Consider the following 25463-nt stretch of genomic DNA (forward strand, 5'->3'; position numbering starts at 1 on the left):
TGAACAAAACCAGGCTGGCTATCTCTGGTTAATGCATGACATTCTGAGGTACCGTTTATCCTTTTGTCTCAGAATTAATTCCAATAAATTGTCCACATCGAAGTTAGACCAATCAACCCACCATTATTTGGCATATCCCTTACATCTTTTTATACTATGCTACAAGATTCACAATTCCCGAATTAACTTGCCTGTATTTTGTGAAGATTGAGAAATGATTCTCAGAGTATCCATTATTCATTTATCCACGTTCCAGGTTGTCAGTGCCCCCATACATCCTCTCGCATTATGGTTATTTTATCTAATATCTACCTAGAATGTCTGTATTCTTCCTTAACTTTGAAGACAAAGTACTCATTAAAAACCCTGCACACATATGCCTCCATGCACAAGTACCTCATAAAACTTTGATAGGCCTTTCTCTTACCCTTAGTTATGCCGCAGCTCATAATGTATTGATAAATTATCTTTGGGTTTGATTACAGCTGCCATTATTTTTCATATTACCTCTTTGCTTACTCACTTTCCGTTTTTACTTGACACTTGTATGTTCTGTGCTCCTCTAGGGTTAAGTTTTATTTTTGTAACTGCCTTAAGCTTTCTTTTTTCTGTTTTCTTCTACCCTTAATGGTTCTGGATAAGCAAGAGACTGCACATTTGGAAGTGCCACAGTTTTTCTTTGTAGTGATACATTACACATTGTTCATACAATCTCATTTTTGAATGTCTCCCATTGATTTGTCACCGACTTTCTTTCAAGTAGCTGTGTCCAGTTCATTTTCACTAGATCACTTCTCAGCTTTGTAAAATTTGTCTTCTCCTAATTTTGCACTTTTACTTCTGTTCTATCTTCATTCTTTTCCATAATGATGCTAAATTTAACTGTATTATGGTCACTATTTTCAAAATGGTCACCCACTGGGATTTCATTTCCTAAGTCCAAATCTAGAATTGTGGCTCCTCATGTTGAGCTTGTTACATGCTGGCTAAACAAAGTTTCTTATATACAGTTCAAGAATGTTGTGCGCTCTGTGCCTTTCACACTGTTTGTACTGTAGTTGATATTAGGTGTAATTAAAATCTCCAACTATGATTTTCCCAATTGTTTTTATGTTCAGAAATTTTCCAGCACATTTGCTCTTTTATCTCTCTCTTAATTTTTGGGATCATTGTACACTCTTAGGAATGTGGCTGCTCCTGTTTTATTTCTGAGCTCATACATGTGGCTTCACGTGACGGCCAACAAATGTGGTCTAGCCAGTGATGCCCACATCCCATGAGTGAATAAACCAAAGCTTATTCAGTGTATTAACCCTGTTTACAGCTGTAATTGATTCCTTAACTAATTATCCTTTCTTAATATTATCCTACCTGTGAACTCTATATCCAGGAATGTTGGGCTTCTATTTTTGTCCCACTTTCCATTGTAGTAATTAATATCATGTGTCTTTAGCATTATTTGCCATATTCCTTGCATTTACAAATATACCTTCTGCACACACCACAAGAATATGGCAGTACTTATGTTAACCTTCACTTCTTCTGTCTTTCAGAGTCACTTGCTAATTTGCTATCTCCTGCTCCTTGTTAAGATTTTTTCACACCTAATTCTGCCCTTAGGTACCCATTTTGCAGATAATCCATGGTTTAGATTAGATTACTTACAGTGTGGAAACAGGCCCTTCGGCCCAACAAGTCCACACCGACCCGCCGAAGCACAACCCACCTATACATTTACCCCTTACCTAACACTATGGGCAATTTAGCATGGCCAATTCACCTGACCTGCACATCTTTGGACTGTGGGAGGAAACCGGAGCACCTGAAGGAAACCCACGCAGACACAGGGAGAATGTGCAAACACCACACAGTCAGTCGCCTGAGGCGGGAATTGAACCCGGGTCTCTGGCGCTGTGAGGCAACAGTGCTAACCACTGTGCCACCGAGCATCCAATTTAAATCCACGCCACGGCAGGAGCTAATCTCCCTATGAAGATATTTATTTGGTTCTTTTCAGATGTAGACCATTCAGCTTAAAAAGGTATCACCTTCTCCAGAACCAGTTCCAATGCTTCAGAAATCCTATCCCCATTCTTCCTATGCAGCTTTCTAGTGCAAAATCATTCAATTTCTCTTGTTTCGATGCTGACCAACAGATGGGACTGGGAATAATCCTGAGCTATAGAGATGTACAGCACGGAAACAGACCCTTCAGTCCAACTTGTCCATCCCGAGTTGAGAGCTGTTTTTTTTTTCAATTGTCTTCCTGGCTCCCTAAACTCTGCTTTCAGCACTTCTTCATACCGAAATCATTCACACCAAAATAGACCAGGACCTATGTTCACCTTCTCCTTGAAGAAGTATATAAGAATTGGAAGGATTTGAAGGGATATGTACAAACAGAAAGAAGAAGGAAAGAAGAGCAATAGTGATTGGAGATTTGTCAGGGGAACTGATAGGCATTTCTATTTATGTGATTTATTTAATGGAAGTAGCTAATTTTTAAAAACATAATGCACTTTTACAATTTTCAGCTGTTTGAAAATACATCCTGACAGCCTTTTCTCATTAGCTAATTAATTTAAGGTTTTCCTGTGGTGTCACTGATTTAATTTTCAAATTCAGCCTCCTCTGTTGGCAGTATGTTTATAGTATAAAGCATAAATAACTGGGGCCTCACACCAACCCTTCTGACAACCCACTAATAAAAGTCACCCAACTTGGAAAATTATTTGTTTATTCCTACTCTCTGATTTATATCTTGTAGTCAGTCCTGTGTCCACGCTTATATATTTCCCCAAGCCCCAAGAGCCCTATCTTGTGTGCCAGTCTTTCATGTGGCATCTTAGCAATTTTTAAAATCCAGATATTCCACATCCACTCATTCCCTTTTATCTGCTCTGCTGGACGCATTGTTAAAAACGGACCTACATTTACTTTGACTATTCTCTTCCTGTTTATGTTCTTGTTGGATCGCTTACAATTTTTAAGACAGTTCTTGTTACTTTACAATCTCATTCTATTTTTATCTGTCTTTATCAGGGTTTTGGTTATTATTTTCTAAAACTCTCTCAATTTTGAGGTTCATGACACTTCCTGGTAACATTATAAGCCTTTTATTTAAATCCATTGTTTTGTTTACCTGGAATGGATTACTTTTCTAACAGAGGGATACTATCACCGCACCATAAGAGCGCGACCATCAGGTACTATGTTGACATTCTGATTAGGTGGGAATTGAAGACAGAAGGTTAGCAATGATCAATCACTTTAGGTTTGGTTCCACCAGGGCCACTCAGCTCCTGAAGCCAAAGATCAGCCATGTTCATATTGAATGAGCAGCAAGATTGAAAGGCCAGCTCCAATTTCTCAAGATCTTTATGTTCACCAACTCTCAGTAGCCGAAGTTAGAACTCAGCACCTACCCTGCCTTGCCTATTTACTCTTGTTTTTTATATTTAATTAGTTAACACTTTTTATTCACTTTATGTTTAGTTTTATTGGCTAATTAACTAATACAGTTTTAAATTCACACTTGATGTAGTACAGAACTTGAATACTGCCGAAAAATTATGAATTCCTCACTAAGCCGTAGTTATTCCTCATTTTTGATTGTTTTTGTTGAATTGTTTTTTCATCTCAATGAGCATGAGTAATCAAGTAAATAAAGCAACAAGCGTTATATCTCAAAATGTCAGAGTGAACCAAAATGTCAAAAAACAAGATCAACAAGTCACACTAAAAGTCAAAAATACTGCTCTTCTAAATCAGATAGTGGTGCCTGATAATTAACAGAATTAGGCTGTAAAACATAAAGTCCACAGGAAAGAGAACAACAGGTCCACAGGAAAGAGAACAATGAACAATGGGTGAATATTTCAAAATATTCGTGGCAGTCCTCATGAGATACAAAACTAATTGAAAACAAGAGCAGAAACTAGTCACAAATGGAGTAAAATGAAATATAAAATGTAAAATCCCATGATATGATGAAAACTGGCATTCTAAATTTTAAAACTGACTAATTTAACTAGACTGCTGTGTACAGCACAACCATCCAATGCAAGTTTATGATTTCCTTCCTGCAACTCTATAGCCATTGACATTCTATAAAATGCCCCGGGGAATCCAGTTGTCTGAGGGATGACTCAATCTAATTGAATATCTAATGCTGTCATGATCTATCCTTCAATATAACTATGCACGTACTTCAACTTTCTCTTCAAGGTACAACACTGACATAGCCAGATCCTAGCTGAGTTGAGAACCTAATTATGTTCAACAAGTTAAAAATAGCCTGAATCCTCCTCTCTCATTGGTTGCTCAACATATGCTTTCATTATTTTAAGTTTAACTGTCTTTACAAAGTTAAATGTTTGAGGATGGATTATCACCATTCAGTGACCAGTGATTCAGGAGCAGAAGAATCATTGAAAGAGCTAGAATATCTATTGATTTTATTGTCTCCCATGTCATAAAGTTATTGTGGTACTCAAGAATTCAACAGACATTTCTAACAACAATTATATACATACTCAGAAGTATTAGTGCTAATATTAAGATATTAGTTATAACAACAGAAGCATTCTACCAGTCGAGTGTGAAGATTTGGGTGATCTAGGGTAAAATGGAGTATGTGAACTTAATATCCTTCGGTCACATGCTATGATCAATAATGATATCATGAGCATTTCTCTTAAATGCAGACTGACTAGGAGACAATTCATAGCATCTCCTCTTTTCCAAAGATAAAAAGTTATCCCACAGCAATTATCCACAGTTATACATCAGAACATGCTGTCAATAATGTCACAATCAGGAAGAAAATACTTCACAAAGCTAAAATTTCAAACTTCCGTGGGTAAGATTTTGGAGATTTGATAAGATAACTCATCCAAATTTGTATAACTATCTAAAGGGAGACATGTTGATCTTTATTCCATTTAGTTGTCAACTTTGTTGTCTTACTGCAGGTTCTGTCACTCAGCATCACCACACAACCATCATCATCAGAATATTCTCAGTTTCTCCATCCATGATGAGTGTATACATTGGGTTTGAGCTGACTTCTTCACAATGTAGCATCATGATCAGTAATAATTTTGGGTTCTGAAGGAGGGTCACTGGACCCAAAATGTTAACTCTGTTTTCTCTCCACAGATGCTACAAAACCTGCTAAGTTCCTTCAACAATTTCAGTTTTTGTTATCACTCCAGGGTGAGCTGGGTTAGTCACATAATTTAGAAATATTTTACTGGTATTCAAGTGTTTGTAATTTCTTTTTTAACTTACAATCACTGCCCACTGCTTAGTAATGGTCGTTCTCTACCTGCTTATTCATCATGTATTTCTTTTATTTCCCTCGGTTATTGAAGAAAGAGGTCTGATGTTTTGGGATGGTCAGACAATTGGTTACCTGACAAGGCAATTTGCAATTGCCTTCTGAGCATTGTACTGGGATGGTCTGTTCTGCTTAACTATTTGAGCGGGGATAGTAGCTAATGATGCCAGAGAATCATAGAGTCACAGAGCTGTACAGGATGGAAATAGACTCATTGGCTAAACTCATCCAGGCTAACTAAATTAATAACTGCTGAAATGTGTTGCTGGAAAAGCACAGCAGGTCAGGCAGCATCCAAGGAGCAGGAGAATCGACGTTTTGGGCATGAGCCCTTCTTCTGGAATGAGGCTTTAACTAGATTAATAACTAAATTATTTTTCATTATTTGGCTCATATTTCTCTATTTGCCACTTAGTACACATGGTTTGCCAATATACTTGAACATAGAACTTAGAGTCCAGCACAGGAACAGTCCTTTTGGTCTACCATGTCTGCACTGACTATGATGCCATTCTAAACTAAGCCTATCTGCCTCCATCTGGTCTTTTTCTCTCTGTTCCTTAACTGTCCACACGTCTGTTTAAATGCCTATAAAACATTGCTATTGTCTCTACTTCTACCACCTCACCTGGCAGCATATTCCAGATATCTACCACTCTCTGAGTAAAAATCTTACCTCATACATCACCTTTAAATTTGCCCCTCTCACCTTAAACCTATGCCCGCTAGTATTTGATAATTCCACCCTGGGAAAAAGACTCTGACAATGCACCCTATCTATGACTCTCATAATTGTACACACTTTTATCAGGTTGATTCTCGACCACCATGCTCAAATGAAGACAAGCCAAGTTCGTCTAACCTCTCCTTATAGATAAAGCATTTCAATCCAGACACTTCATATTGCAGCCGTTGTCAGACACTATCTTATTTGGGACAACCAATAAACTTAAAATAGTATTCATCAAGTAAATCATGATTGCAGTAATTGTGTTGTACAATAATTGAACAATGCAATACACTCCATGCATTGCAAATAGATTTATTACCACTTTTGTCCAGGGAGTGGACAAAACGTCATGTGGATGCAGAGACTTCCCCTGCTGCTGTTGATTTGCCTCACATGCCTTCATGAATAATCCAATATCCTGATTCATCCCTGGCTAGTCCACAGATTCTCATGCTAGCTGTCTTGGGCTTTCAATTCCCGTGTGTCGCAGATTAACATGGGCATGATATCCTGATATAATGCATTTAATATTAGGACATTTTTGCCCTTGAAAATGACTGATTTGTTGTGATATACCCTGCTTGTTTCTGTATAACTAAGATGAATAAATCTTCTCAAGTATTTCTTTAATACTGTTAGCTCATCCCTGAAAAATGATCTTTTGCGCACTCGTGGTAGTTGCTAATTACAGTTGGTCACACTGGCTCGGACCAAAGTGTAATAGACTGACCTTGAGAATGTTTTCAACTTCATAGTCTAGAGCATCCATGTGTAGTAAAGGGCAATACCTTTTTGTGTGTTCGGTAATCAGTTTAGTGTGACAGATGTAATCTTCTTGATACATGGCTTGTATATCACTTCAAAGTCATATCATTCCACCTTGATAGGTTTGGTGCATTTGTTAGGTGTTTATAGTACATAATTTCTAATGACTTGTGATCTGTTTCAATGGTGAATATCTTGCCAGACATGTATGTATGAAATTCCATGATTTAAATGCCAGAATGAATGCCTCAGATTTTAGATGGGAATAGTTGGTTTGTATAGATGAAGGCAATAGGTTTTCCAAGTTGAAGGTTTTTCATGTTGCAGCAGGAGCCATGCCTCGTTCTTTTTGTGAAGCATCCTCTTTGGGAACTGTAACTTTCCCAAGGTTCCAACATTGCATTAGACAACATTTTGCTGAGAGTATTAGCTTGAGAGTACCACTCACAGGGGCTGGCTTTCCTGAAAAAATTGCTCAACAGAAATTCAGTGCCCACAATTTTGCAAACATACACCAAAACTAAGTTGAAAAGTCTGAGGCAAGGCTGCAGATCCTTTTTATCCTGTGGGGCCAGCATTTGTTTAACATCCCTGATCTTACCTGGATCAGAATGGATTCTATGGATGGAGTTAATGCACCCAAAGAAGTTTACCTGGCTGAAATGGTTCAACACTAATCCTTGTTGTTGTGCTGCTGTCATCAGGCAGTGAAAGCTGTGAGCATGCTCTGCTTTGTCTTACCCATGACTGTTATATCTTCAGCAATGCAAATACAAGCAGGTATAGTGATCATACCTATATGCTGCTGAAAAGTGTCTTGGATAACTGAGAGCTCAAATGGTAATTGTCAGAAAGATTACTATCCAATGTCTCCCTAAACGTTATTGAGAGTGGCACAGCTGCTCAGTGGTTAGCACTGCTGCCTCACAACACCAGGGACCTGGGTTTAATTCCATCATTGGATGGTTGTCTGTGTGAAATTTGTACCTTTTTCCTGTGTCTGTGTGGATTTCCTTTGGGTACTCTAGTTTCATCCTATATTCCACAGGTGTGCAGGTTAGTTGGATTGGTTATGTTATATTGCCTATAGTGTCCAGGGATGTGGAGGCTCAGTAGATTAGTCATGGGAAATGTGGGATTACAGGGAGAGGATAGAGGGGTGGGTCTAGGTAGGATGCTGTTCAGAGGTTTGGTGTGCTTCCACATTGTAGGGATTCTATGAACTCTTGGGTTTCTTCTGTACAGATCAGTATCCATGCTTCACATCTAGTTTGGAAAAGAACCTGGCTTCTGAAAACTTGAGGACTTAATTCTTTCAGTATTTTGAGTGGATAACCTTTTAAGTGAAAGGTTGAAACACTTTAGATCTAGGCCCATATTTATGGGCTCATCTTTCTTTAAAAAACATGAGATGGGGTTACACCAATCTGAGTGCTGGCTGACCTTCCAATTTAAACCATTTTGCCCCAGCTTCTTCAATTTTACTTGGAACTTCCCCTGAATGTACATGCTGCTCTTCATCGGATGATCAAAAAGTGGAGTTGCAAAGTCCTTCAGATGAAATGCCGTATCATCCTTAAAATTTCCATTAGGAGACAGACATTGGAGATTATTGACTGATTCAGTTGTGTGATGTCTCATTTTTTCAGTAACGTTGGTGTGGTTTGAATCTCATGAACAGTGACTAGGAGATCTGTGATACTGGTGGTCTTGCTACTTCTTGCCAATTAATATCTACCAGGTAAAAGAATTGGGAAGCCAAGAAAACTTGTGTGATTCAATCAGGTGGTCGAATTGGTGGTCCATTATACACTGTGATACAACTGTCCCGTGGAGTCCCACTTACTGAAGAATGATTATACAGCATGTAACCACAGATTCAGAACAGTATTAATATTGGGGATTTTGCCCTATTCAGTGGATTTCACCTTGAATCGGGAAAGCAAATGGGGCCAGTAACCTTGGGTTTTCCAGACCAACAGATATAAAACAGGGTCCTTGATGGGCAGGAGGCAGTGAGACTTGTTACTGAACATTTCTGAAGTAGTTTTGGCACTCATTATTTTGCTATAGGATAGTATAGTGTAAGTATATTACAGCTTAACAGGTATTTACTTCTATATATATTTACATACATACATTTATCTCAATATATTAATTTATGACTTAATATATTCAAATATATAAATATATATAAATAAACCACTAATAAACTTGTTAATTAGCTAATTCCCACTGAACCCATTAACAAACCATAAAACTTTTGAGACCAGACTTTGTGTACACGTGTGGCAATGTGCCTTTGTAACATGCTTTACAGATATCAAGGAATGCTGGACAGTGTTTGGATAGTAACATTCATTATAGAGTCAAGAGTGTGGTGCTGGAAAAGCACAGCCGGTCAGACAGCATCCAAAGAGCGGGAGAGTCGACACTACGAGCATAAGCCCTTCATCCAACTCCAACATCACCACCAAACCTGCAGACAAGGGGTGGGGGCGCAGTGGTAGTTTGGCGCACTGACCTCTACACCGCTGAAGCCAGGCACCAACTCGCGGACATCTTCTCCTACTGCCCCTTCAACCACGACCTCCCCTCCCATCATCAAAACATCATCTCCCAGACCATCCACAACCTCATCACCTCAGGAGATCTCCCATCAAACCTCATAGTCCAAGGACCCCACAACAGCCTGGTTCTACCTCTTACCCAAAATTCACAAACCTGACTGCCTGGTCGACCTATCATCTCAGCCTGTTCCTGCCCCACTGAACTTATCTCTGCATACCTTGACACTGTCCTGTCCCCCTTGGTCCAGAAATTCCCCAACTATGTTCAGGACACCACCCACACCCTCCACCTCCTCCAGGATTTTCGTTTCCCCCCGGCCCCCACAATGCTTCATCTTCACCATTGACATCCAGTCCCTGAACACATTCATCCGCCATGACGAAGGCCCCCAAGCCCTCCATTTCTTTCTCACTGACTCAAACAGTATCCTTCCACTGACACTACCATTCAACTGTTTTCCTGCTCCTCAGATGCTGCCTGACCTGCTGTGCTTTTCCAGCACCACTCTAATCTAGACTCTGGTTTCCAGCATCTGCAGTCCTCACTTTTGCCTGATTGGCTGAATGATCCTCACCCTCCACAATTTCTCCTTTGAAACCTCCTATTTGTCATTCCTGATTAAGGGCTTATGCTCAAAACATCGATTCTCCTGCTCCTCATATGCTGCCTGACCGGTTGTGCTTTTCCAGCACCACACTCTTCGACTTCATGTCATATCAGTGTGAATTAAAAGCTGTTTCTTCTGTAAGATCACAGTTTCAGCAGTGTCTGTTGTGAGAAACTGTAACTTTTTTAAATCAACTGTCAGGAACAGAGCTTTCTTCCAGCTTTCCACACTTCCACACTTTGTGGGCAGCACGGTGGCACTGCTGTCTCACAGCGCCAGAGACCCGGATTCAATTCCCGCCTCAAGCGACTGATTGTGTGGAGTTTGCACGTTCTCCCCATGTCTGCGTGAGTTTCCTCCGGGTGCTCTGGTTTCCTCCCACAGTCCAAAGATGTGCGGGTCAGGTGAATTGGCCATGCTAAATTGCCCATAGTGTTAGGTAGGGGGTAAATGTAGGGGTATGGGTAGGTTACGCTTCGGCAGGTCGGTGTGGACTTATTGGGCCAAAGGGCCTGTTTTCACACTGTAAGTAATCTAAAAAAAAACTTCATTGGCTTTGTGCTGTGGTTCAAAAGTGCACTGCAGCCTTTCTTTCCTTTTCTTTAAATTAAGGCAATTTTAGCGCCGAGAACTGAGCTTGGTTGAGAAGGATCAAGAGCTGAGTTCAGAAGCGAGTTTCAGTTTCAGTTCTTAGGAAAGCTACCACTGCAGCAGTGCTTTCTCTAGTTTGTGAAGCTTATGAGTCAGCAGAGCTTGGGTAGAAATTTTCAGGTTGTAAAACTTGGAAAAATTTGGCCATCAGAAATCTGAAATATTCATGCCATCATACTTGGAGATGAATCATAAAATTATCCCTTGAGTTCACAAACGAGAAAATGGAAGGCATCAGTTAAGTGGAAACTTAAGGATTTGAGATAGGAATAAAAGTTCTTTGAACTTGAGTCTCTGCAACAGACTACACTCCTGAAGGTGAAAGTGAGGACCACAGATGCTGGAGATTAGAGCCAAGAATATGGTGGTGGAAAATCACAGCCGGTCAAGCAGCATCCAAGGAGCAGGAAAAATTCCTGATGAAGGGCTTTTGCCCGAAACGTCAATTCTCTTGCTCCTCAGATGTTGCCTGGCCTGCTGCGTTTTTCCAACACTACGCTCTTGACTCTGATCTCTAGCATCTACAATCCTCATTGTCTTCTAACAGACTATATTGGGAAATCAATCAAAAGAATATGGTGTGAACTTTTCTCAGTTCCTATTAGACCATTGAATGGATCATTGTGTAGGAGGTAGTTAGATAAAAAAAGAAAAATGATGAAGAGGTAAATATTTGTTCTCTCATCTCACTGGAATTGAATTTCTTATTAGGGTTCCACCTATTTTCTCCAATTCATCTCTCATTCTTAGTTTGCTTACCTATGAACCACAGTCCAACACTCAGTCTGAAGTTATTTTGCATTCTAACTGATTAATTCTACTTTTGGATGTTTCAACAGAGGGATGACAATGGGACACGGGGGAGCAAAACGGAAAAACAGGTATTTCATTTCTTGGACACCAACTTGCTAGAGCATTATGTAACAGATGCTGAACAGACAGTTAACCATTTCCTAAGTGTAGTTAAAGAAGATCTGTTGATGATTTTTATCTCTGTGGATAACTATCCATAAATAAATACTCACACTAAATTGAAGTCAAATTGAAGAGTATGAGAATTTAATGATTCGGCTATTAATTCAACTCTCTAATTCAACACTATATCGAGCTTGAGGATGATATTCAATTCAGATGGCCTTGCTGCAACCTATTCATGTTGGATTGATCCACAATCTGAGAAACTCTGAAATGTTTAGATTCAGATTCACAAACCTTTAGTATCTAAAAGGAAGGAGGCAGAGGAAATCCAAGTGAAACCAACATGTGTCAACTTACAGTTCTTCTTAATATTCATCTTGTATTTTAATTCACATAGACATGTCAAAATCACTTCCTTATTAATTTCGTTGGCTGAATTATAACATTAATTAATGAATTCTTAGCTCATATTATAGGTTGTGCAACAGGGCTATCTTTTATTCAATTGGTCAAAAGGATACTGACTTTTTTCATCATAGTTCACTTTGTTTTACTGTAATTAAAAAGTCAGGGTATACTGATTAGTGCTCACATATTTTGTAATAATAGATAAAAAGAGCTAAAGTAATTCCCAAGAAGGAATAAAACTATTGACTGTTAGTCATTTAAGATTGGCTTGCACTGGTGTATAAGTGCCATCTTATGATGGGGTAATAAGATATTTTCCTCAACTTATCTATGCTACTTCAGTATATGATCCATCTGTATTGCTTACAAGACAAAGCTTTTCACTGTGCCTTGGTACAAATGACAACAAATTCAATTCACTCTTAAATTAACTCGAACTGAACATTCTGCAAGGCTGAGCTTTGTGCTAGGATAAGCAATTTTTTACTGTTCCACATATTTCCATGGAACTGAAAATGTGTTGCTGGAAAAGTGCAGCAGGTCAGGCAGCATCCAAGGAGCAGGTTCAGCTCTGATCTCCAGCATCTGCAGTCCTCACTTTCTCCTAGAAGATATTTCCATGGAAGCCTATTTTTCTTGACTGAACCTTTAAAAAGCGACAACGCTATCATCTCCCAACAACTGCCAATGACAATTTTTGTGTTCAACTCTATTGACAAAATGTCTGATAGTCAAGCAGCCAGTGAAAGGAATACAAACAGAATATGTTGAAAATATTCAGCAGGAAAAGGTGTATTTGGAAAGATAAATACTTAACATTTCAAATGGACGATGCCACTAGAAATAGAACAATTTAGAGTTGCAACAGATTTCAACTGTAGAGGTAGAAAACATGGGAGAGGAGAAAAGGCAGAAAAAAAGAAAGAAGGAATCTGTGATAGATAGTAGGAAGGGTGTTTTAGCTCTGACCCATGTGGGTAACATTAGTCCAAAATACATATATATTGTACTATTTGAATACTGGATCTCTGAATGTGACTTTACCTGAAATCCTTAAATTAAATGATGATGGTATAGTAAACTACTTGCTGTTTGAGGTGAAAAGTGTTACAGGGCAAATTCATGTAGTGCAAAAATATAGGATTGTGAAATGTTCATCTGTACAATTTTTTGAGACCCTACAATTGCAGAAACTCCAATATGCCAACCAAACAGATATTGCATATTAAACAGTCTCCAACAAGAAAGAGACAACTTGCAACGGTTAGGCAAAAAGGTATATCTCCAATTAACTAAAAAGCAATGAAATAACAGCAGAGTTCCAGGAGCTATTTATCAGCATTTCAAACCACACCACAAGGGAAAACATCATAACCTGTCTAAACATTTTGGAAACTTCAATCTAGGAAAGAACAGTTAAACTAGACTGATTTCCTTTTACACAGTATGAGAATCTAATTAGAAGAATAAGATTTTTGTGTAAAAACCAAAAGTGACTTTTTTTCTGGAATGTACTTTGTTTTGCAAGTATATGAATACATGCTATTGTCAAATACTACTGTCTTCCCATGGGTTCTAATTTCAAACAGCTTTCCTGAGCATGAAGGAAAGACAGCTGGAGTGAAATCATACTCTGGCTGTCAAGAGAGATAAGGTCGTTCTTGTATTCTTAGTTATGTACACTATATACATAAATGGAAAGGCAAGAGTAGTCTTGGAACCTGGTTCTAAGTGTGTCACTACCTCAGCAGGCATCACTGTCACGTACACTAATATTAGCAGAATACAATTTATTCCTTATCCTATAACCTCTCTGAAATCTTTCATTCTACCCCATTAGATAATTATTGTTGAACCTTGTACATTTCTTTTGACATTTAATAAATAGCAATTTTCTTACTCGCACTCCGTGTCTCCCCACCCTTGTCTCTTTTTTCACTCTGTTTTCAGCCGATCTTTTTGAAGAATGAGATGTCAGTGATCTTTTCCTTGCTGATTGGAAGGCAATCAGCTGGGCATTTAATCTGACACTACTGCTGGCACCAGGGGCGTACCTTTCACCATACCTGAATATAATGGCATCAGTGTAGAGTGGGCACAGGATGCACATCATCTAAACCTGAAGCGATGACAAGGCTTTTAGGCTGTGGAGCACAGGAGATAGTAGAAGATCCCAGTAATTTTCTTCCACTATCAAAATGGGAGGAAGATGAGACTTCTTGAACTCTTCATATGGAGTATGATCTGAGTAGGAAATGTGTTTAGTACATTAGGTTTTACAGTGAGATAGAAGCACTTCGGATAGAAGAGCATCAACACAAAACACTGCAATCATGTCCGGAGTCAAAGGAGATCTGAGGAAATTGAAATGGAGGACTTTGGACAGCTGATCAAAGAACTCAAGACTCAACTCAATGTTGCAGCATCCCCGAGAGATGCCACAAAAACAGAAACCAATGCATCCAGCTTTAGATTCCCTAACCCTAGGCAAAAGACCTTGCCTATTTACCCTATTCATACACCTCATGATTTTATAAACCTCTATAAGGTCTGAAAACAAAAGTTCTGTAGCAGGCTGATTATCTGACACGTTTACAGATGAAGCTAGTTCCAAGCTAAAAGAACTTGCATGGCAGGGAATTACCATTGCACTATATTAGTCCAGAGGCTGATTTGTACATTAAGGACTTCAGTGATGTTTCTTTGGAAAATTGCTGGAGTATACAGACTCATGGGTACACCAGGAGACTCAGAGCCCACTTTGTACTCAGGTTTTGGTGGGGAGGGTGACAACATTGAGCACCTTTCACATTATCAGGAAAGATAGCTTTTACATAAGCCACTCTGGCTGGAAGCAGAAGGTCCAGTTGGGACATCTGCTGAGATGAAAAGAACAAGATCTATGACGGTCCCTGCTGTTGTATGATATTGGAGTGTCTGGTGGTACTGAAAGGTACAGCTGTTTCACAGCAATCAGGTGTTGATCAATAGGGAAAACAGATTGCATGAACAATAACCGCATTAGAGCTGTCACTCTCTGTGCAGTGTTAAAACAATCTGTCTAAATCCAGAACCAGTTCCTCCATCAAATTATCAACAGTGGTGCTATCATCCAGTGCAGGTCTAACCTTGTATTGTAAAGACCTATTTATATGTTCTCCTTTTTGGATCATGGACAAAGGATATTGCTTTAAACTAAGGAAACTGTGATTTTCTTTTTCCTAATTTCAAACATGTTACTGGACCTCATGGTGAGTTGTATTAACACAGTTGCCTTATCCAAGTAGTGGGTGAGGTTTACTGGACCCATTGACAAGTGGCAGCGTGTTCAGAGTAGTTTTGCCCAGAGATATCCTGTTGATTGGTTTTCAAGCATGACCAGTTGTGTGTGTCAGGAGTGTTCAGCCAAGCAACATCTTTCTGCTTGGCTCCTGGACAGCCTGTATGTGAATAAGGCAGCAGCTGTGAGCCTCCATACTCCAAAAAGACTCTCACCACCTTTTGGAAAAGGGACAAAGATCTTATAGGAGATCATATTGTTAAATTGGAGAGGGAATAGAAAAGGTTTACCAGGATGTTCCCAGAACTGGAGAGTTTGAGTTACGAGAAGAGACTGCATAGGCTGGGACATTTTTCTTTGGCGTGTAGGAGATTAAGGGGTGATCTTACAGAGGTTCAAAAAATAATGAGGGGCATGGATAAGATGAATAGCAAAGTTCTTTTCCCTAGTGTAGGGGATTCAAAACCAACGTCCATAATTTTAAGAAGAGAGGAGAAAGATTTAACGGAAACTGAGGGGTAACTTTTTTCTCAGTGGTTTGTTTGTGGAATGAACTTGCAGATGAAGCGATAGTTGTAGGCGCAGTTACAACATTTAAAAGACATTTGGACAGGTACATGAAGAGGAAAGGATTGGAGGAGCATAAGCCAAATGCAGACAAATGAGATTAGTTTAGTTTGTGATACTTGGTCTGCCTGGACTATTGGATTTAAGTGTCTGTTTCCATGCTGTATAATTCAATGAGAGTTAACATTTCAGGTTCTTCAGAACTTCTAAAGAAGTGTAATGTATCTTAAACATTAACCCTGCTTTCTCATCAAAGATGCTGTCAGACTTGCTGAGGTTTTCCAGCAATTTCTATTTTTGGTTGAGATTTATAGTATCTGCAGCTATTTGTTTATATTTACAGCATCTAAACTGTCCTGAAAAGTGAATGAAAGATCCAGAAAATTCCCCTGTGGTCTGAGTACCATGAAGGAATGGTACATCACAGCCATTTACTGCTGCTGAATAAAGAATGTGCAGTGCAATGCAAGGATCTCTGTTCACTAAAGAATAATGTTAATTAGAAATGGCATACAGAATGTTCAGAAAACTCACATCCAATCCAAGGAAGGGCAGCATGCAGCTGCATATAGCTGGACTGGTCAGCTGAATTCAACCAGGAGAACTGTGAGATGATGCTGTACGGAGTCCAAACAAGATAAAGCAATGCACAATAAATGGAAGGATACTGGTGTGTTGAGGAAATAAGGGATATTGGAGTGAATTTTCACAGATCCTTCACAGTTGCATATGGAATTCTCTCCTTAAGGTATAGAGTATAATAGCAGGGAGACTGTGCTAGAACTGTATGAATCATTAGTTAGGCCTCGGCTTGAGTACTGTGTGCAGTTCTAGTCACCTAATTACAGAAAAGATATAAATGATGAGAAGTAGTGCAGAGGAGATTAACAAAGATGTTGGTAGGACTGGAAAAATGCAGTTGTGAGGAATAATCAGATAGAACATAGAACATAGAACAATACAGCACAGAATAGGCCCTTCGGCCCACGATGTTGTGCCGAACATCTATCCTAGATTAAGCACCCATCCATGTACCTATCCAATTGCCGCTTAAAGGTTGCCAATGATTCTGACTCTACCACTCCCACGGGCAGCGCATTCCATGCCCCCACCAGTCTCTGGGTAAAGAACCCACTCCTGACATCTCCCCTATACCTTCCACCCTTCACCTTAAATTTATGTCCCCTTGTAACAGTCTGTTGTACCCGGGGAAAAAGTTTCTGACTGTCTACTCTATATATTCCTCTGATCATCTTATAAACCTCTATCAAGTCACCCCTCATCCTTCGCCATTCCAACGAGAAAAGGCCGAGAACTCTCAACCTATCCTCGTACGACCTATTCTCCATTCCAGGCAACATCCTGGGAAATCTTCTCTGCACCCTCTCCAAAGCTTCCACATCTTTCCTAAAGTGAGGCGACCAGAACTGCACACAGTACTCCAAATGTGGCCTAACCAAAGTCCTGTACAGCTGCAACATCACTTCACGACTCTTGAATTCAATCCCTCTGCTAATGAACGCTAATACACCATAGGCCTTCTTACAAGCTCTATCCACCTGAATGGCAACTTTCAAGGATCTATGTACATAGACCCCAAGATCCCTCTGTTCCTCCACCTGACTAAAAACCCTACTGTTAACCCTGTATTCCGCATTCTTATTTGTTCTTCCAAAATGGACAACCTCACACTTGGCAGGGTTGAACTCCATCTGCCACTCCTCAGCCCAGCTCTGCATCATATCTAAGTCCCTTTGCAGCCAACAACAGCCCTCCTCACTGTCCACAACTCCACCAATCTTCGTATCATCTGCAAATTTACTGACCCACCCTTCGATTCCCTCATCCAAGTCATTAATAAAAATTACAAACAGCAGAGGACCCAGAACTGATCCCTGCAGAACTCCACTTGTAACTGGGCTCCAGGCTGAATATTTACCATCTACCACCACTCTCTGACTTCGACCGGTTAACCAGTTTTCTATCCAATTGGCCAAATTTCCCTCTATCCCATGCCTCCTGACTTTCCGCATAAGCCTACCATGGGGAACCTTATCAAATGCCTTACTAAAATCCATGTACACTACATCCACTGCTCTACCCTCATCCACATGCTTGGTCACCTCCTCAAAGAATTCAATAAGACTTGTAAGGCAAGACCTACCCTTCACAAATCCGTGCTGGATGTCCCTAATCAAGCAGTGCCTTTCCAGATACTCATAAATCCTATCCCTCAGTACCCTTTCCATTACTTTGCCTACCACAGAAGTAAGACTAACTGGCCTGTAATTCCTGGGGTTATCCCTATTCCCTTTTTTGAACAGGGGCACAACATTCGCTACTCTCCAGTCCCCTGGTACCACCCCCGTTGACAGTGAAGACGAAAAGATCATTGCCAACAGTACTGCAATTTCCTCTCTTGCTTCCCACATAATCCTAGGATATATATCCCGTCAGGCCCAGGGGACTTGTCTATCCTCAAGTTGTTCAAAATGTCCAACACATCTTCCTTCCTAACAAGTATCTCTTCTAGCTTACCAGTCTGTTTCACACTCTCCTCTTCAACAATACGGTCCCTCTCGTTCGTAAATACTGAAGAAAAGTACTCATTCAAGACCTCTCCTATCTCCTCCAACTCAATACACAATCTCCCACTACTGTCCTTGATCGGACCTACCCTCGTTCTCGTCATTCTCATGTTTCTCACATACGCATAAAAGGCCTTGGGGTTATCCTTGATCCTATCCGCCAATGATTTTTCATGCCCTCTCTTAGCTCTCCTAATCCCTTTCTTCAGGTCCCTTCTGGCTATCCTGTATCCCTCCACTGCTCTGTCTGAACCCTGTTTCCTCAACCTTATGTAAGCCTCCTTCTTCCTCTTTACTAGACATTCAACCTCCCTCGTCAACCAAGGCTCCCTCACATGACCATTTCTTTCCTGCCTGATAGGTACATACATATCAAGGACACGTCGTATCTGATCCTTGAAAAAGTTCCACATTTCCACCACATCCTTCCCTGACAGCCTATGCTCCCAACTTATGCTCCTCAAATCCTGTCTTACAGCATCGTAATTTCCCTTCCCCCAATTGTAAAATCTACCCTGTTGTGCGCACCTATCTCTCTCCATAACCAAGGTGTAAGTCACAGAATTGTGGTCACCATCACCAAAATGTTCACCCACTAACAAGCCCATCACTTGTCCCGGTTCATTACCGAGTACGAAATCCAATATGGCCTCCCATCTGGTTGGACAATCTACATACTGAGTTAGAAAAGCTTCCTGGACACACTGCACAAACAGCGCCCCATCCAATCTACTTGATCTAAAGAGCTTCCAATCAATATTTGGGAAGTTGAAGTTGCCCATGACTACGACCCTGTGGCTTCTGCACCTTTCCAAAATCTGTTTCCCAATCTGTTTCTCCACATCTCTGCTGCTATTGGGGGGCCTATAGTAAACACCCAACAAGGTGACTGCACCTTTCCTATTTCTGACTTCAGCCCATACTACCTCCAAAGGCAGATCTCCCTCAAACTTCCTTTCTGCAGCCGTTATACCATTTCTAATTAGCAATGCCATCCCCCTCCTTTTTTACCACCCTCCCTAATCTTACTGAAACATCTGTAACCAGGAACCTCCAACAACCATTCCTGTCCCTCATCTATCCACGTTTCCGTGATGGCCACAACATCGTAGTCCCAGGTACCGATCCACGCCTTAATTTCACCCATCTTATTTCTGATACTCCTTGCGTTGAAGTATACGCACTTGAGTCCATCTCTGTGTCCGCAAGTATTCCCTGTCAGTGCTGCCTTCTCCACAGCCTCCCTACATTCTTGGACATCCTGACAAACAGCTAGCTTACATGCTGGACTACAAGTCCGGATCCTATCCCCCTGCCAAATTAGTTTAAACCCCCCCGAAGAGTGCTAGCAAACCTACCCCCCAGGATATTGGTGCCCTTCTGGTTCAGGTGCAACCTGTCCTGTTTGTACAGGTCCCACCTTCCCCAGAATGCAGTCCAATTGTCCAAATACCTGAAGCCCTCCCTCCTACACCATCCTTGCAGCCATGTGTTCAACTGCATTCTCTCCCTATTCCTTGCCTCACTGTCACGTGGCACCGGCAACAACCCAGAGATGACGACTCTGTCTGTCCTAGCTTTTAGCTTCCAGCCTAACTCCCTGAGCTCTTGAATGACTTCCCCACCCCTCTTCCTACCTATGTCGTTGGTGCCAATGTGCACCACGACTTCTGGCTGCACACCCTCCCCCTTAAGGATTCTGAAGACACGGTCCGAGACGTCTCGGACCCTGGCACCCAGGAGGCAACAAACCATCCGAAAGTCTCGCCCATGTCCACAGAACCGCCTGTCCGTCCCTCTAACTAGAGAGTCTCCTATAACTAGCGCTCTCCTCCTCTCCCCCTTTCCCTTCTGAGTCTCAGGGCCAGACCTCACGCCACAGACCCCGTCACTGCAGCTTACCCCTGCAAGGCTGTCCCCCCTAACAGTTTCCAAAGCTGTATACTTATTGTTTAGGGGAACAACCACAGGGGAACCCTGCACTGCCTGCTTCTTCCCCTTCCCACCTCTAACTGTTACCCTCTGTTCTCCGGCGTAACTATGTCCCTGTAGCTTCTATCAATCACCCTCTCAGCCTCTCGAATAATCCTCAGTTCATCCAACTCCAGTTCCAGTTCCCTAACTCGTTCGGTGAGGAGCAGGATCTGACTGCATTTCCTGCAGACGAAGTTGGCAGGAGTATCGGTGGTCACCCCTACCTCAAACATCCTGCAGGAGGAACATTCCACTGCCTGCGCTGCCATGACTGTACACTTTGTCTGAATCAATAACACTGAGTCGCTTACCTGTGGACTTTAAAGTTAGGTTAGAGGAGGAGGAGGATGGGAGGGAGGCCCTATGAAGTAGGGCCTGGGGTCTAGAACACACCCACTCAAATACCAATCATAGATTGGTACCATCACTGAATTCCCCACTATCAATATCCAGCGGGTTACCATTGACCAGAAATTCAACTGGTCTCACCACATAAACACCATGGCTACCAGAGAAAGACAGAGGCTAGGAATACTGCGGCAAGTAACTCACCTCCTGACTCCCAAAAGCCTGTCCACCTTCTACAAGACACATGTTAGGAGTGTGATGGAATACTCTCCACTTGCCCTGGATAGAGGCAGCTTCAACAACCCTCAAGAAGCTTGACACCATCCAGGACAAAGCAGCTGCTTGATTGGCACCATATCCACAAACATTCACTCTCTCCACTGTTGACGTTCAGTAGCAGCAGTGTGTGGTATCGAGGAATGGGCAATAAATGATGGTACGGTTGGTGACGCCAATGTCTCATGAGTTAACAGAAAGAAAATCACAACCAACTGTGTGCCTGATGTTTGAGTTGCACCATGTTCTTTGAGCAGTGTCTCATGTCTCTGACTTGTCCTGGAGGTGCCTCAGCAGGTGGATAGTAAGAGAGACGAAGGAAGTGGTTGGAGGTTGAGCTAAGCCCAGCTGTACATTGCTGCCACTGTCAGTGGGAAAGGGTCATGGAGTCACTGCAGGAACAGGCTCAATGAGCTCAGCTGCTCTGACATGATAACTGTGAAGTCAACTCCTCAGGACAGGCCACTTAGTCAACACTGTCCAGCAGACAAGGCCCACCAGAGACTGGCCTCTTTGTCCAGGGCACTCACTAATCACGTGACTGGCTGAGAGTGGAGGGCAAGTTTCTAATATTGGTCAGAGGACCAGTGTCTTATCGCACTCTAATCTGTCCTTGCAGGAGAGATCCACACATTGCTGCTCACAGCTCACAGCTCTGGACAATGATGACCGATGGAAAACTGCCTGAATCACAGGATGTTAGGGGGAACAATCCTGGTGAAAGAGGCAGTTGAGATTGGGTGATGCAGATACATTACATTTGGCTGAGACATCTCCTCACAGGGAGTTATGACTCCATACAAGTCGGTATCTCCCAGGTGAGTAGGAAGCCCCTCATCTCAGGTGACCCTCTCCCTGTCCATCTCTTGGCCACCTGAAGATACAATGTTAGAGCTCCAAGCGCACAGCTGGTATCCTGTGCATTGTAGCTGTACAGGACTTTGATTCGGCTACTTTTAGAATACTGCATGCAATTCTAATCTCCCTGCTATAGGAAGGATGTTGTGAAATTTGAAAGGGTTCAGAAAAGATTTACAAGGATGTTGTCAGGGTGTCCATATGCATATATCCCTGAAAGTTGCCACCCACGTTGATAGGGTTGTTAAGAAGGTGTAAAGTGTATTAGCTTTTATTGGTAGAGCGATTGAGTTTAAGAGCCATGACGTCATGTTGCAGCTGTACAAAACTCTGGTTAAGAAGGTTAAGAGGTGACTTAATAGAGGCATACAAGATAATCAGAGGATTAGATAGGGTGGACAGTGACGCCTTTTTCCTCAGATGGTGATGGCTAGCATGAGGGACATAGCTTTTAAATTGAGGGGTGATAGATATAGGGCAGATGTCAGAGGTAGGCTCTTTATTCAGAAAGTAGTACGGGCGTGGAATGCCCTGCCTGCAACAGCAGTGGACTCGCCAACATTAAGGGCATTTAAATGGTCATTGGATAAACATATGGATGATAATGGAATAGTGTAGGTTAGGTGGGCTTCAGATCGGTTTCAAAGGTTCGCATCAAGGGCCAAAGGGCCTGTATCGTTCTGTGTTCTATGTTCACTGTTCACCTGTCGGCCAGATGAGATATCCTGAACTCAGGTACCGAGAAGGCAACACTGCCCTCAGGACTCTTGATCCTGGACACAGAGGACAGTGTCTATTCTGTTGACTATACTATGCCCAAATATATTTATATTTCTCTTTTCTACACCCTCTTGCATGGCTCTCTAGACCATGATTCTATCATCAGTTTGCTCATCCACACAGGGAGCAAGAATCTCAAACCCGTTGGACAAGCTCAAGTGCTGAGGTTCCTTCAGCACTACCTCTTAGATCCCTCTACCTGCCTCAGCTGGAGTCACACCCACTTGTGCTTGAGCACTGACGGAATTCAAGGTGTTAATTTAAGGGATGTGACTGCCTCCTGAAGCACTATATCCAGGTAACTCCTCCCTCCCTGATGTAGCGTCATGTTCAAAGTTCAGATTCCAGCTCCTGAACTCTGAGCGGGAGTTCCTCAAGTAACCAACACTTGCTATAGATGTGGTCACTATCAATCACAATGGAGTTGATCAACTCTCACATCATGCAGCTACAACACATTGTCTGGCCTGGCATCTCTATTTTCCTTATTTAGTTTTTAATTTGTTTTGTTTTAAAATTCCACCAAGCTTTTAGTTTGTAATCTGTGAAAATTTGCCCTATTTATCTTCGACAGGAAAGTAAACCAAAGTAGTCAAATTAACAGCTATTACTAATCAATGCAGTTATGGTTTTCCTTTGATTTCACTTTGTGCTGGGGTCCTGATCCTGAGTTTCATTTATCCTGTGAAAACCACCTCACAAATGAACCGCGAACCAAAAAATTAAGCAATCTCTTCCCCCTTGCACCAAATTCCCGTGCTGCTGCAAAATCCCCAAAATATTTACTCATTCAGGTTGTGCGTCACTCTGGATATAATCTCTCGTTCCTCACTGTGCAAATCTTACTAATCTGAGTAATCTGCAAAACAATACAGGTCATGAAAGAATCCAAGGTAGACAAGCAGAAGGCTGGAAAAACACAGCAAGGTTCAGGAGGTGGAAAAGTCAATGTTTCGAATATAACCTTTCTTCTGACCCATTTATTTCTGCACCTCCTGATGCTGCCTGGCTTGTTGGGTTCTTCCAGCCTCCTGGTCCATCTTGGATTCCAGCATCTGCAGTTTTTTTTTTGTCTCACTGTCTTCTGGTTGCTGGCCTCATATGCTGATTAAAACCAACATGGTCAATAACTGTTACCTTTGAATGAAATAGCTGTTGAGAACCTTCATAAAATTGTCATATTTTGCCACTTATTCCTTTATCCTGAGTCAGCAAGAATTATGTCAGCCATGTTAGCAGTGGTGTATAAAATAACTCTAACCACGTTATAAAAAAGTTTGGAAGGCTTGAGTCAGGTATAAATTTGTAAACTGTTTGTGCCAACTTATTCACTGACAGGCCTCCATTGGTAACAGCCTGATAGTCAAAATACTTAGGCAAGGGTAGGGATTTATCCATAGCTAAAGATGTACCTCTGCTCTATAGTCAACCTTGGGCTGGGAGGCTTTGAGGCGTTCTCCAACTTTGGACCTTCTGCTTCACATTGGCCATTTGGCTAATTGATGACAGAGCTCCCATCTATTTACAGCATCAACCAAGCCTGACAGAGGCTGACTGCTTCTGCTTTGTGCCTTCATCTTGTGCTGCTGACTCATGCAACTGTTTTGCCATCGATCAGGACTGGGAAATATACTAAGTTGGGTCTGTTAATGCTAATACCATGTGGTGCAATTGTACTGAGGTTAGAGAGAGAGGTCAGCCTGTCTTCTGATTGGTGAGCAACAACCTTTATCAATATCTATATGAAATACACAACTTGGTAGCAGAAAACATTCTTAGAACTTTGCAGGCTCAGTCCTAGTTCCTAATATGTCCCCCATGTCAGTAGACCTCATGGATAGAATGTATTCTTCCAAATAAACTTGGCTATTGCTCGACAGCGTTCACTTGAAGACTCAGATGTGCGGATCAGGCACTCATTATATCATCAGATTCTGAGTGCAATTTTAACTGGAAGCCAGCACCACAAAGCATAACGGAAGTGAGGACCAGGATCAGAACTGCAACTTGATCACACTATTACCCTGCACCAAAGAACAGGTTAGTACAGAAATCAAATTTGGAATCAGTCTGTGATGCTTTTTTAAAGTAACTGGGGATCATCTTGGTTAATGAGCCAGGTCCAGATAATGACTCATTTGTAACAGTTTAGATTTGAGTATACAGAATTATGGTGCAAAGGGCTCTTGTGGTGCAGAGGTAGAATCCCTACCCCTGAACCAATTGTCTTAGGTTCAAGTCCCACTTGCTCAGGTTAACAAAAAAAGAATAGAACTGTGGGGCAGTGGTAGCTAAATACTGTGGGTTCACATTCCACCAGCCCTAATTAGATATCTGAGCTGGTTGATTAAAAATATTCAGAACTGAGGACACGCAGTGGCATTAATTCACATGTTTAAAGCCCAAACACATTAATGATAAATTCATATTTGCTTTAGAATGACCGTCTTGTGACAGACTGGTTTCTTCTTCAGCACGGTGGCTCAGTGGTTAGCACTGCTGCCTCACAGCTCCAGGGTCCCAGGTTCGATTCCAGCCTCGGGTGACTGTCTGTGTGGAGTTTGTACATTCTCTGCGTGGGCTTCCTTCGGGTGCTCTACTTTCCTCCCACAGCCCAAAGATGTGCAGGTCAGGTGAATTGGCTATGCTAAACATACCCATAGTGTTAGGTACATTAGTCAGAGGAAAATGGGTCTGGGTAGGTTACTCTGGGAGGGTCGGTGTGAACTGGATGGGCAGAAGAGCCTGTTTCCACACTGAAGGGAAAATAATCTAATTTAATCTTTTTTCTCCAACAGATT

The sequence above is a fragment of the Hemiscyllium ocellatum genome, chromosome 22 (assembly GCF_020745735.1).
Source record: "Hemiscyllium ocellatum isolate sHemOce1 chromosome 22, sHemOce1.pat.X.cur, whole genome shotgun sequence".
Classification (NCBI taxonomy): domain Eukaryota; kingdom Metazoa; phylum Chordata; class Chondrichthyes; order Orectolobiformes; family Hemiscylliidae; genus Hemiscyllium; species Hemiscyllium ocellatum.